This window comes from Cryptomeria japonica, unplaced genomic scaffold (assembly GCF_030272615.1).
Source record: "Cryptomeria japonica unplaced genomic scaffold, Sugi_1.0 HiC_scaffold_343, whole genome shotgun sequence".
In the NCBI taxonomy this organism is placed as follows: domain Eukaryota; kingdom Viridiplantae; phylum Streptophyta; class Pinopsida; order Cupressales; family Cupressaceae; genus Cryptomeria; species Cryptomeria japonica.
This window is the reverse complement of record NW_026729165.1, coordinates 47232-57500: the sequence shown is the minus strand read 5'-3', so window position 1 is coordinate 57500 and position 10269 is coordinate 47232.

Genomic DNA, 10269 nt, shown 5'->3' with positions numbered 1-10269 from the left:
GAAGCCTGCGCGTATAAACGGAGATATATATCCAATTGCAACGAAGGAACGTGCCAAAGATCGAGAACAATGGCAGAAATGCTAGTAACGTGCACTTCGGGACCAACGCATCACCGGAAGACAACCGCCAAACATCGAAAGAGTCGCGATGCTCCGCAACCTACGTGCAAAGCGGTCGCACACCGGGTAAGGGAGTGAGGAGCCCCAAACATAGCTGGGCGAGGCGCTCACTCCGCTCTTTAATATCTCGTTAATACCGCCAAGGAAATGGCACAAGCACACACACACAAGCATCCTCGGGAAGAGGACAGTTCGAGTGACAGGTCAAATCCAAGAGTTCCGAAGACTACCTCCAGGAACAATCGGGAACAAGACCGATTACAAGTCGTCGAGTCTGTTACTGGGCGAACACGAGATGCGCACAGGAAATCGATCAGCCCTCACAATGGCCCAAGGCCAGAGATCGGACTGCTACGATTTACCCCAACAATCATCGTGCCACTCTTCGCAGAGAGGTGATAGACGCCAACGAGCCCGCGCATAGCAATCGAGGTGTAAAAAGGGCGTTGAAGGCAGGAAGCCTGGACCGAAAGAGGCTACGAGGTCACCTCGAAGCGGTCTAAGAATCGGGCGCACTTGGGGCGACTACCAGTGCCAACCCCTTATCCCGCGGTGCGTCCGACACACAGAAATTTCCAAGGCGGCCAAGGAGCCTCCCCGCATAGCAATCGGGGTGTGAGGTTACGGATGCAGCATTGATAGCAATCGAGGTGTGAGGCGAAGGATGCAGAAGTGAGAGCCGAGGGATGTAGCAGAGATAGCAATCGGGGTGTGTGATGCAGAAGAGATAGCAATCGAGGTGTGCGGTGGGAAGGGCCCAGCAGCCAGATGCATGAAGCGACGGATGAAGCAGTGATGACAACCGGGCTGTGAGGAGAGGAGGGATGCAGCCAGAGAAAGCAATCAGGGCTCGAGGCAAGGGATGCATCAAGGATAGCAATTCATGTTGTGAGGCGAGATTCCAAAGGCTAAACGTGAGAGGCTGCAGGGTCGACTCAGAGAGGTCTATGCATGTGAGAGGCTGAAAGCAAGGTCGACTCGGAGCGGTCTATGCATCGGGCGCGCTTGGGGCGACTACCAGTGCCAACCCCTTATCCCGCGACGCGTCCGACAAAGAGAACGTTCCAAGGCGGCAGAGGAGGTTACCAGCCGAAGGATGCAGTAGCAATAACAGGTATAGTTCCGCGGCGGCCGAGAAGACTCACCGCATAGGAATCGGGATGCGAGGCGAGGGATGCGGCGGGAAGGCCCCGACGGCTAAACGGAAGAGGCTGCAGGGCCGCCTCGGAATGGTCCAAGCATCGGATGCGATTGGGACGACTACCAGTGCCAACCCCTTATCCCGCGATGCGTCCGATACACAGATAGTTCCAAGGCGGCCGAGGAGCTCACCGCATATCAATCGGGGTGCGAGGCGAGGGATGGGGCGGGAAGGCCCCGAACGGCTAGACGGAAGAGGCTTCAGGGCCACCTCGGAATGGTCCAAGCATCGGACGCGCTTGGGCGACTGCCAGTGCCAACCCCTTATCCCGCGATGCGTCGATACACAGATGGTTCCAAGGCGGCCGAGGAGCCTCACCGCATAGCCAATCGGGGGTGCGAGGCGGAGGGATGGGGCGGGAAGGCCCCAACGGCTAGACGGAAGAGGCTTCAGGGCCGCCTAGGAATGGTCCAAGCATCGGACTCGCTTGGGGGCGACTACCAGTGACAGCCCCCTATCCCGCGATGCGTCCGATACGAAGATGGTTCCAAGGCGGCCGAGGAGCCTCACCGCATAGCAATCGGGGTGCGAGGTGGGGGATGCGGCGAGATGGCCCCAACGGCTAGACGGAAGAGGCCACAGGGCCGCGTCGGAATAGTCCAAGCATCGGACGCGCTTGGGGCGACTACCAGTGACAACCCCTTATCCCGCGATGCGTCCGATACGAAGATAGTTCCAAGGCGGCCGAGGAGCCTCACCGCATAGCAATCGGGGTGCGAGGGTGGGGATGCGGCGAGATGGCCCCAACGGCTAGACGGAAGAGGCTGCAGGGCCGCCTCGGAATAGTCCAAGCATCGGACGCGCTTTGGGGCCACTACCAGTGACAACCCCTTATCCCGCAATGCGTCCGATACGAAGATAGTTCCAAGGCGGCCGAAGAGCCTCACCGCATAGCAATCGGGGTGCGAGGTGGGGATGCGGCGAGATGGCCCCAACGGCTAGACGGAAGAGGCCACAGGGCCGCCTCGGAATAGTCCAAGCATCGGACGCGCTTGGTAGGCGACTACCAGTGACAACCCCTTATCCCGCGATGCGTCCGATACGAAGATAGTTCCCAGGCGGCCGAGGGAGCCTCACCGGCATAGCAAATCGGGGTGCGAGGCGAGGGATGCGGCGAGATGGCCCCAAAGGCTAGACGGAAGAGGCTGCAGGGCTGCCTCGGAATAGTCCAAGCATCGGACGCGCTTGGGGCGACTACCACTGCCAACCCCTTATCCCGCGATGCGTTTCGATACACAGATAGTTCCGAGGCGGCCGAGGAGGTGGGGGATGCAGCGAGATGGCCCCAACGGCTAGACGGAAGAGGCTGCAGGGCCGCCTCGGAATAGTCCAAGCATCGGACGCGCTTGGGGCGACTACCAGTGACAACCCCTTATCCCGCGATGCGTCCGATACACAGATAGTTCCGAGGCGGCCAAGGAGCCTCACCGCATAGCAATCGTGGTGCGAGGTGGGGGATGCGGCGAGATGGCCCCAACGGCTAGACGGAAGAGGCTGCAGGGCCGCCTCGGAATGGTCCAAGCATCGGATGCGCTTGGGCGACTACCACTGCCCAACCCTTATCCCGCGATGCGTCCGATACACAGATAGTTCCAAGGCGGACGAGGAGCCTCACAGCATAGCAATCAGGGTGCGAGGCGAGGGATGCGGCGAGAAAGCCCCAACGGCTAGAGGGAAGAGGCTTCAGGTCCGCCTCGGAATGGTCCAAGCATCGGACGCGCTTGGGGCGACTACCAGTGACAACCCCTTATCCCGCGACGCGTCCGATACACAGATAGTTCCAAGGGCGGCCGAGGAGCCTCACCGCATAGCAATCGGGGGTGCGAGGCGAGGGATGCGGCGAGAAGGACCCAACGGCTACACGGAAGAGGCTTCGGGGCCGCCTCGGAATGGTCCAAGCATCGGACGCGCTTGGGGCGACTACCAGTGACAACCCTTATCCCGCGACGCGTCCGATACACAGATAGTTCCAAGGCGGCCGAGGAGCCTCACCGCATAGCAATCGGGGTGCGAGGCGAGGGATGCGGCGAGGAAGGACCCAACGGCTACACGGAAGAGGCTTCGGGGCCGCCTCGGAATGGTCCAAGCATCGGACGCGCTTGGGGCGACTACCAGTGACAAACCCCTTATCCCGCGACGCGTCCGATACACAGATAGTTCCAAGGCGGCCGAGGAGCCTCACCGCATAGCAATCGGGGTGCGAGGCGAGGGATGCGGCGAGAAGGACCCAACGGCTAGACGGAAGAGGCTTCGGGTCCGCCTCGGAATGGTCCAAGCATCGGACGCGCTTGGGGCGACTACCAGTGACAACCCCTTATCCCGCGACGCGTCCGATACACAGATAGTTCCAAGGCGGCCGAGGAGCCTCACCGCATAGCAATCGGGGTGCGAGGCGAGGGGATGCGGCGAGAAGGACCCAACGGCTAGACGGAAGAGGCTTCGGGTCCGCCTCGGAATGGTCCAAGCATCGGACGCGCTTGGGGCGACTACCAGTGACAACCCCTTATCCCGCGACGCGTCCGATAACACAGATAGTTCCGAGGCGGCCGAGGAGCCTCACCGCATAGCAATCGGGGTGCGGAGGCGAAGGATGCGGCGAGAGGAGGACCCAACGGCTAGACGGAAGAGGCTTCGGGTCCGCCTCGGAATGGTCTAAGCATCGGACGCGCTTGGGGCGACTACCAGTGACAACCCCTTATCCCGCGACGCGTCCGATACACAGATAGTTCCAAGGCGGCCGAGGAGCCTCACCGCATAGCAATCGGGGTGCGAGGCGAGGGATGCGGCGAGAAGGACCCAACGGCTAGACGGAAGAGGCTTCAGGGCCGCCTCGGAATGGTCCAAGCATCGAACGCGCTTGGGGCGACTACCAGTGACAACCCCTTATCCCGCGACGCGTCCGATACACAGATAGTTCCGAGGCGGCCGAGGAGCCTCACCGCATAGCAATCGGGGTGCGAGGCGAGGGATGCGGCGAGAAGGACCCAACGGCTAGACGGAAGAGGCTTCAGGGCCGCCTCGGAATGGTCCAAGCATCGGACGCGCTTGGGGCGACTACCAGTGACAACCCCTTATCCCGCGACGCGTCCGATACACAGATAGTTCCGAGGCGGCCGAGGAGCCTCACCGCATAGCAATCGGGGTGCGAGGCGAGGGATGCGGCGAGAAGGACCCAACGGCTAGACGGAAGAGGCTTCAGGGCCGCCTCGGAATGGTCCAAGCATCGGACGCGCTTGGGGCGACTACCAATGACAACCCCTTATCCCGCGACGCGTCCGATACACAGATAGTTCCGAGGCGGCCGAGGAGCCTCACCGCATAGCAATCGGGGTGCGAGGCGAGGGATGCGGCGAGAAGGACCCAACGGCTAGACGGAAGAGGCTTCAGGGCCGCCTCGGAATGGTCCAAGCATCGGACGCGCTTGGGGCGACTACCAGTGACAACCCCTTATCCCGCGACGCGTCCGATACACAGATAGTTCCGAGGCGGCCGAGGAGCCTCACCGCATAGCAATCGGGGTGCGAGGCGAGGGATGCGGCGAGAAGGACCCAACGGCTAGACGGAAGAGGCTTCAGGGCCGCCTCGGAATGGTCCAAGCATCGGACGCGCTTGGGGCGACTACCGTTGCCAACCCCTTATCCCGCGATGCGTCTGATACACAGATAGTTCCGAGGCGGCCGAGGAGCCTCACCGCATAGCAATCGGGTTGCGAGGCAGATTATTGGGAAGGGAACCCCCTGGGATGCGGCTCAAGCAGTGCCCAAAGGGACTGGAATGCGGAATCACATCGAGAGACCCAAATGCTATACGAGGGCTCAAATCGAATTATCGATTTGGCCACGACATGGACGCATCGGAACGACTACCTTTGCCGAACCACTCGCAATTGCATCCATACCGAAACCAATAGACATTTCCGTTAGAGCCCTCGCATAGCATTCGGGAATCTCGCATGCCCCTCTAAATCGACCAATGCTGGCGCTCAATGAAAATCCGAGCGCTACCACCGTTCGAGCGCCAGCATTGGTCGAGTTAGAGGGGCACGGGGGAGAATGCTCCAGTCAACACCTCCCCTATATAAGTTATTTGTCCGATTCTCGCACAACCGTAGTCTGCCTCGTCGAATCAAACAACGGTCCCAGATTCCGACTTCCGTTCCGTAGAGACCCAAAAGCTAGATGGAGGCTCGCAAGAAAGAGAGTCGGCGCATAGCAATCGGGTTTCTCGAATGTTTAGGGACCGAGCTCACTTGCGGATAGGGCAAAATCCGCCAAGCAACCCAAAAGCTAGACGGGGGCTCGAATCGAATCGCCTAGGCGGCCACAACAACGACGTGTTGGATCGACTACCAGTGCCAAACCATTCAGCAAGACTAGTCTGTGTCGAGGCCGGATAGAGATTCTCAGAGAGCGCCCGCATAGCATTTAGGAGACCTGCCGCGTCCCTCACACTCGACAAATGGTGGTGCACGTTTATAAATCCGAGCGATCCCAACCCTTTCAAGCACCAACATCGGTCGAGATAGAGGGGCACGGAGGGGGCTGCGTGAGACAACACAGTCCCCTATATAAGTTATTTGTCCGATTCTCACACATCCGAAGAATGGTCATCAAATCGGACAACAGCCCAAACTTCCGACTTCCGTCCCAGAAAGCCCAAGAGCTATCTAAAACGTTCATGGCCGGAACTCGATCGCGGCTATACCAGTCCGCCAAGCAACCCAAAAGCTAGACTGGAGCTCTAGTCGAATCACCTCTGTGGCCATTGCAAGGACGTGTTGGAGCGACTACCATTGCCGAACCATTCCGCAGGTCGAGTCCATACCAAGGCCGCATAGAGATTCACGATGAGCTCCTGCATAGCAATCAGGAGACTTGCCGTGTCCATCACAATCGATAAATCCTGGTGCAAGATTTTTGCATCCGAGCGCTCCAACCAGTCGAGCACCAGCATCAATCGACATAAACGGGCACGGGGGGAGGATGCTCGAGAACACTACCTCCCCTATATAAGTTATTTGTCCGATTCTCAAGCAGCCGAAGTCTGGTCATCGAATCGGGTCAAAGACCACAACTTCCGACTTTACCCACAATGCAAGTCATCGAATCGAACATCGGCCCCCGAGTCGGACTCCATGCGTATGTCAGGTCATCGGACCCAAATTCCGCCTTCCTGCGCATGGCGGGCCATCAATATCAACTCGGTCATCGGACCCAAACTCCGCCTTTTTGCGTATGGCACGCCTTCAAATCGGTCATCGGACCCAAATTCCGCCTTCCTGTGCATGGCGGGCCATCAACATCAACTCGGTCATCGGACCCAAATTCCGCCTTTCTGCGCATGGCACGCCATCAACTCGGTCATCGGACCCAAATTCCGCCTTCCTGCGCATGGCAGGTCATCGGACACAAATTCAGACCTCGCCAATATGCCTACGTATCGAATCGGTCATCGGACCCAACTTCCGACTTCATCCATACTGTAGGGTCTTTGAGGTTGGCGCGGTGCGCTCAACCCAGGGAGTCGACCCATCGAAGCATACACCTCCCCTATATAAGCTATTTGTCCGATTCCCACACCTGTGTAGTTTGCACCTCTGACCAGGACATCGACCCCAACTTCCGAACTCGACTGCAACGACGGCACCAGCGCCTTGGTGCGCACCTTGCGACGCACAGTCCCAACATTCGCCTTCCTGCACATGGCAGGTCATCGGACCCAAATTCCGACCTCGCGAGTATGCCTACATATCGAATCGGTCATCGGACCCAACTTCCGACTTCATCCATACCGTAGGGTCTTTGAGGTTGGCGCGGTGCGCTCAACCCGGGGAGTCGACCCAACGAAGCATACACCTCCCCTATATAAGCTATTTGTCCGATTCCCACACCTGTGTAGTTTGCACCTCCGATCAAGACATCGACCCCAACTTCCGAACTCGCCTCCAACGACCGAACCAGCGCCTTGGTGCGCACCTTGCAACGCACAGTGCCAACATTCGCCTTCCTGCACGTGGCAGGTCATCGGACCCAAATTCCGACCTCGCGAGTATGCCTACATATCGAATCGGTCATCGGACCCAACTTCCGACTTCATCCATACCGTAGGGTCTTTGAGGTTGGCGCGGTGCGCTCAACCCGGGGAGTCGACCCAACGAAGCATACACCTCCCCTATATAAGCTATTTGTCCGATTCCCACACCTGTGTAGCTTGCACCTCCGATCAGGACATCGACCCCAACTTCCGAACTCGACTAAAAAGACCGCACCAGCGCCTTGGTGTGCACCTTGCAACGCACAGTGTCAACATTCGCCTTCCTGCACATGGCAGGTCATCGGACCCAAATTCCGACCTCATGAGCATACCTACTAATCGAATTGGTCATCGGACCCAACTTCCGACTTCATCCATACCGTAGGGTCTTTGAGGTTGGCGCGGTGCGCTCAACCTGGGGAGTCGACCCATCGAAGCATACACCTCCCCTATATAAGCTATTTGTCCGATTCCGACACCTGTGTAGTTTGCACCTCCGCTCAGGACATCGACCCCAACTTCCGAACTCGCCTGCAACGACCGAACCAGCGCCTTGGTGCGCACCAAAAGTGCGCACTTTTGGAGGGCACTTTTGTGCGCTCCAAAGGTGCGCACTTTTGGAGGGCACTTTTCTGCGCTCCAAAGGTGCGCACTTTTGGAGGGCACTTTTTGGAGGGCACTTTTCTGCGCTCCAAAGGTGCGCACTTTTGGAGGGCACTTTTTGGAGGGCACTTTTCTGCGCTCCAAAGGTGCGCACTTTTGGAGGGCACTTTTTGGAGGGCACTTTTCTGCGCTCCAAAGGTGCGCACTTTTGGAGGGCACTTTTTGGAGGGCACTTTTCTGCGCTCCAAAGGTGCGCACTTTTGGAGGGCACTTTTTGGAGGGCACTTTTCTGCGCTCCAAAGGTGCGCACTTTTGGAGGGCACTTTTCTGCGCTCCAAAGGTGCGCACTTTTGGAGGGCACTTTTTGGAGGGCACTTTTCTGCGCTCCAAAGGTGCGCACTTTTGGAGGGCACTTTTTGGAGGGCACTTTTCTGCGCTCCAAAGGTGCGCACTTTTGGAGGGCACTTTTTGGAGGGCACTTTTCTGCGCTCCAAAGGTGCGCACTTTTGGAGGGCACTTTTGTGCACTCCAAAGGTGCGCACTTTTGGAGGGCACTTTTCCTGTGCTCCAAAGGTGCACACCTAGGTGAGCACCTTCGACCACACCTTGTAGCACACCAAACTCTGACTTTCGACTTCATCCGCAATGCAGGGTCTTTGAGGTTGGCGCAATGCGCACAACCAGGGGAGTCGACCCATCAAACCCAACACCTCCCCTATATAAGCTATTTGTCTGATTCTCATACATGCGTAGCCTGCAGGAGCAATTAGGACATCGACCCCAACTTTCGGCTTCTAAACGAAAACAAGGTCTTTGAGGTTGGTGTAATGCGAACAACTAGGGGAGTCAACCCATCAAACCCAACACCTCCCCTATATAAGCTATTTGTCTGATTCTCATACATGTGTAGTCTACAGGAGCAATTAGGACATCGACCCCAACTTTTGACTTCTTAACGAAAACAAGGTCTTTGAGGTTGACGTAATGCGCACAACCAGGGGAGTCGACCCATCAAACCCAACACCTCCCCTATATAAGCTATTTGTCCGATTCTCATACATGTGTAGCCTGCAGGAGCCATTAGGACATTGACCCCAACTTTTGACTTCTTAACGAAAACAAGGTCTTTGAGGTTGGCGTAATGCGCACAACCAAGGGAGTTGACCCATCAAACCCAACACCTCCCCTATATAAGCTATTTGTCTGATTCTCATACATGTGTAGCCTGCAACAACGATTAGGACATCCACCCCAACTTCTGAATTCGTCTGCGTTGACCGCACCAAAGGTGCACGCCTTGGTGCTCACCAAAATCCGACTTCCGACTTCTTCTGCTATGCGGGGTCTTTGAGGTTGGCGCAGTGCGCACAACCAGGGGAGTCAACCCACCGAATGCAACACCTCCCCTATATAAGCTATTTGTCTGATTCTCATACATGCGTAGACTGCAGCAATGATTAGGACATCCACCCCAACTTTTGACTTCTTAAACAAGACAGGGTCTTTGAAGTTGGTGCAGTGCACACAACCAGGGGAGTCGACCCATCAAACGCAACACCTCCCCTATATAAAGCTATTTGTCCGATTCTCATACGTGTAGTCTGCAGCAGCGATTAGGACATCGACCCCAACTTCCGAATTCGTTTGCATTGACCGCACCAAAGGTGCACGCCTTGGTGTGCACCCTGGAGTGCACTTTGGTGCTCACCTCGGTGCACACTTTGGTGTGCACCTCGGTGTGCACCAAAGGTGCGCACCTTGGAGCGCACCAAAGGTGTACACTTTGGAGCGCACCACATAGGGTCTTTGAGAGGTTGGCGCAGTGCGCACACCAAGGTGGGTGTTGAGGTGCGTGCCGAGGTGGGTGGGTGCTAGGGTGCGCTCCATGGTGGGTGCCAGGGTGGGTGCGTGCTAGGGTGGATTCCAAAGAGGGTCATAGGGTGGGTGCCAAGGTGGGTTGGTGATATAGTGGGTTCAAAGGTGGGTACTAGGGTGGGTTCCAAGGTGGGTCACAAGTTGGGTGCCAGGATGCGTGGGTGTTAGGTTGGGTGCCAAGGTGGGCTCCTGCGTGGGTGGGTGCTAGGGTGGGTTTCAAGGTGGACGCGAGGGCGGGTGCCAAGGTGGGTAACAAGTTGGGTGTTAGGATGGGTGAGTGCTAGAGTGGGTGCCAAGGTGGGTGGGTGCTAAGGTGGATGCCAAGGTGGTTCACAGGGTGGGTGGGTTCTAGGGTGAGTTCCAAGGTGGGTCACAGGTTCAGTGCTAGGGTGGGTGTCAAGGCGGGTGTCGAGGTGCCTGGGTGCTAGGGTGTGGAT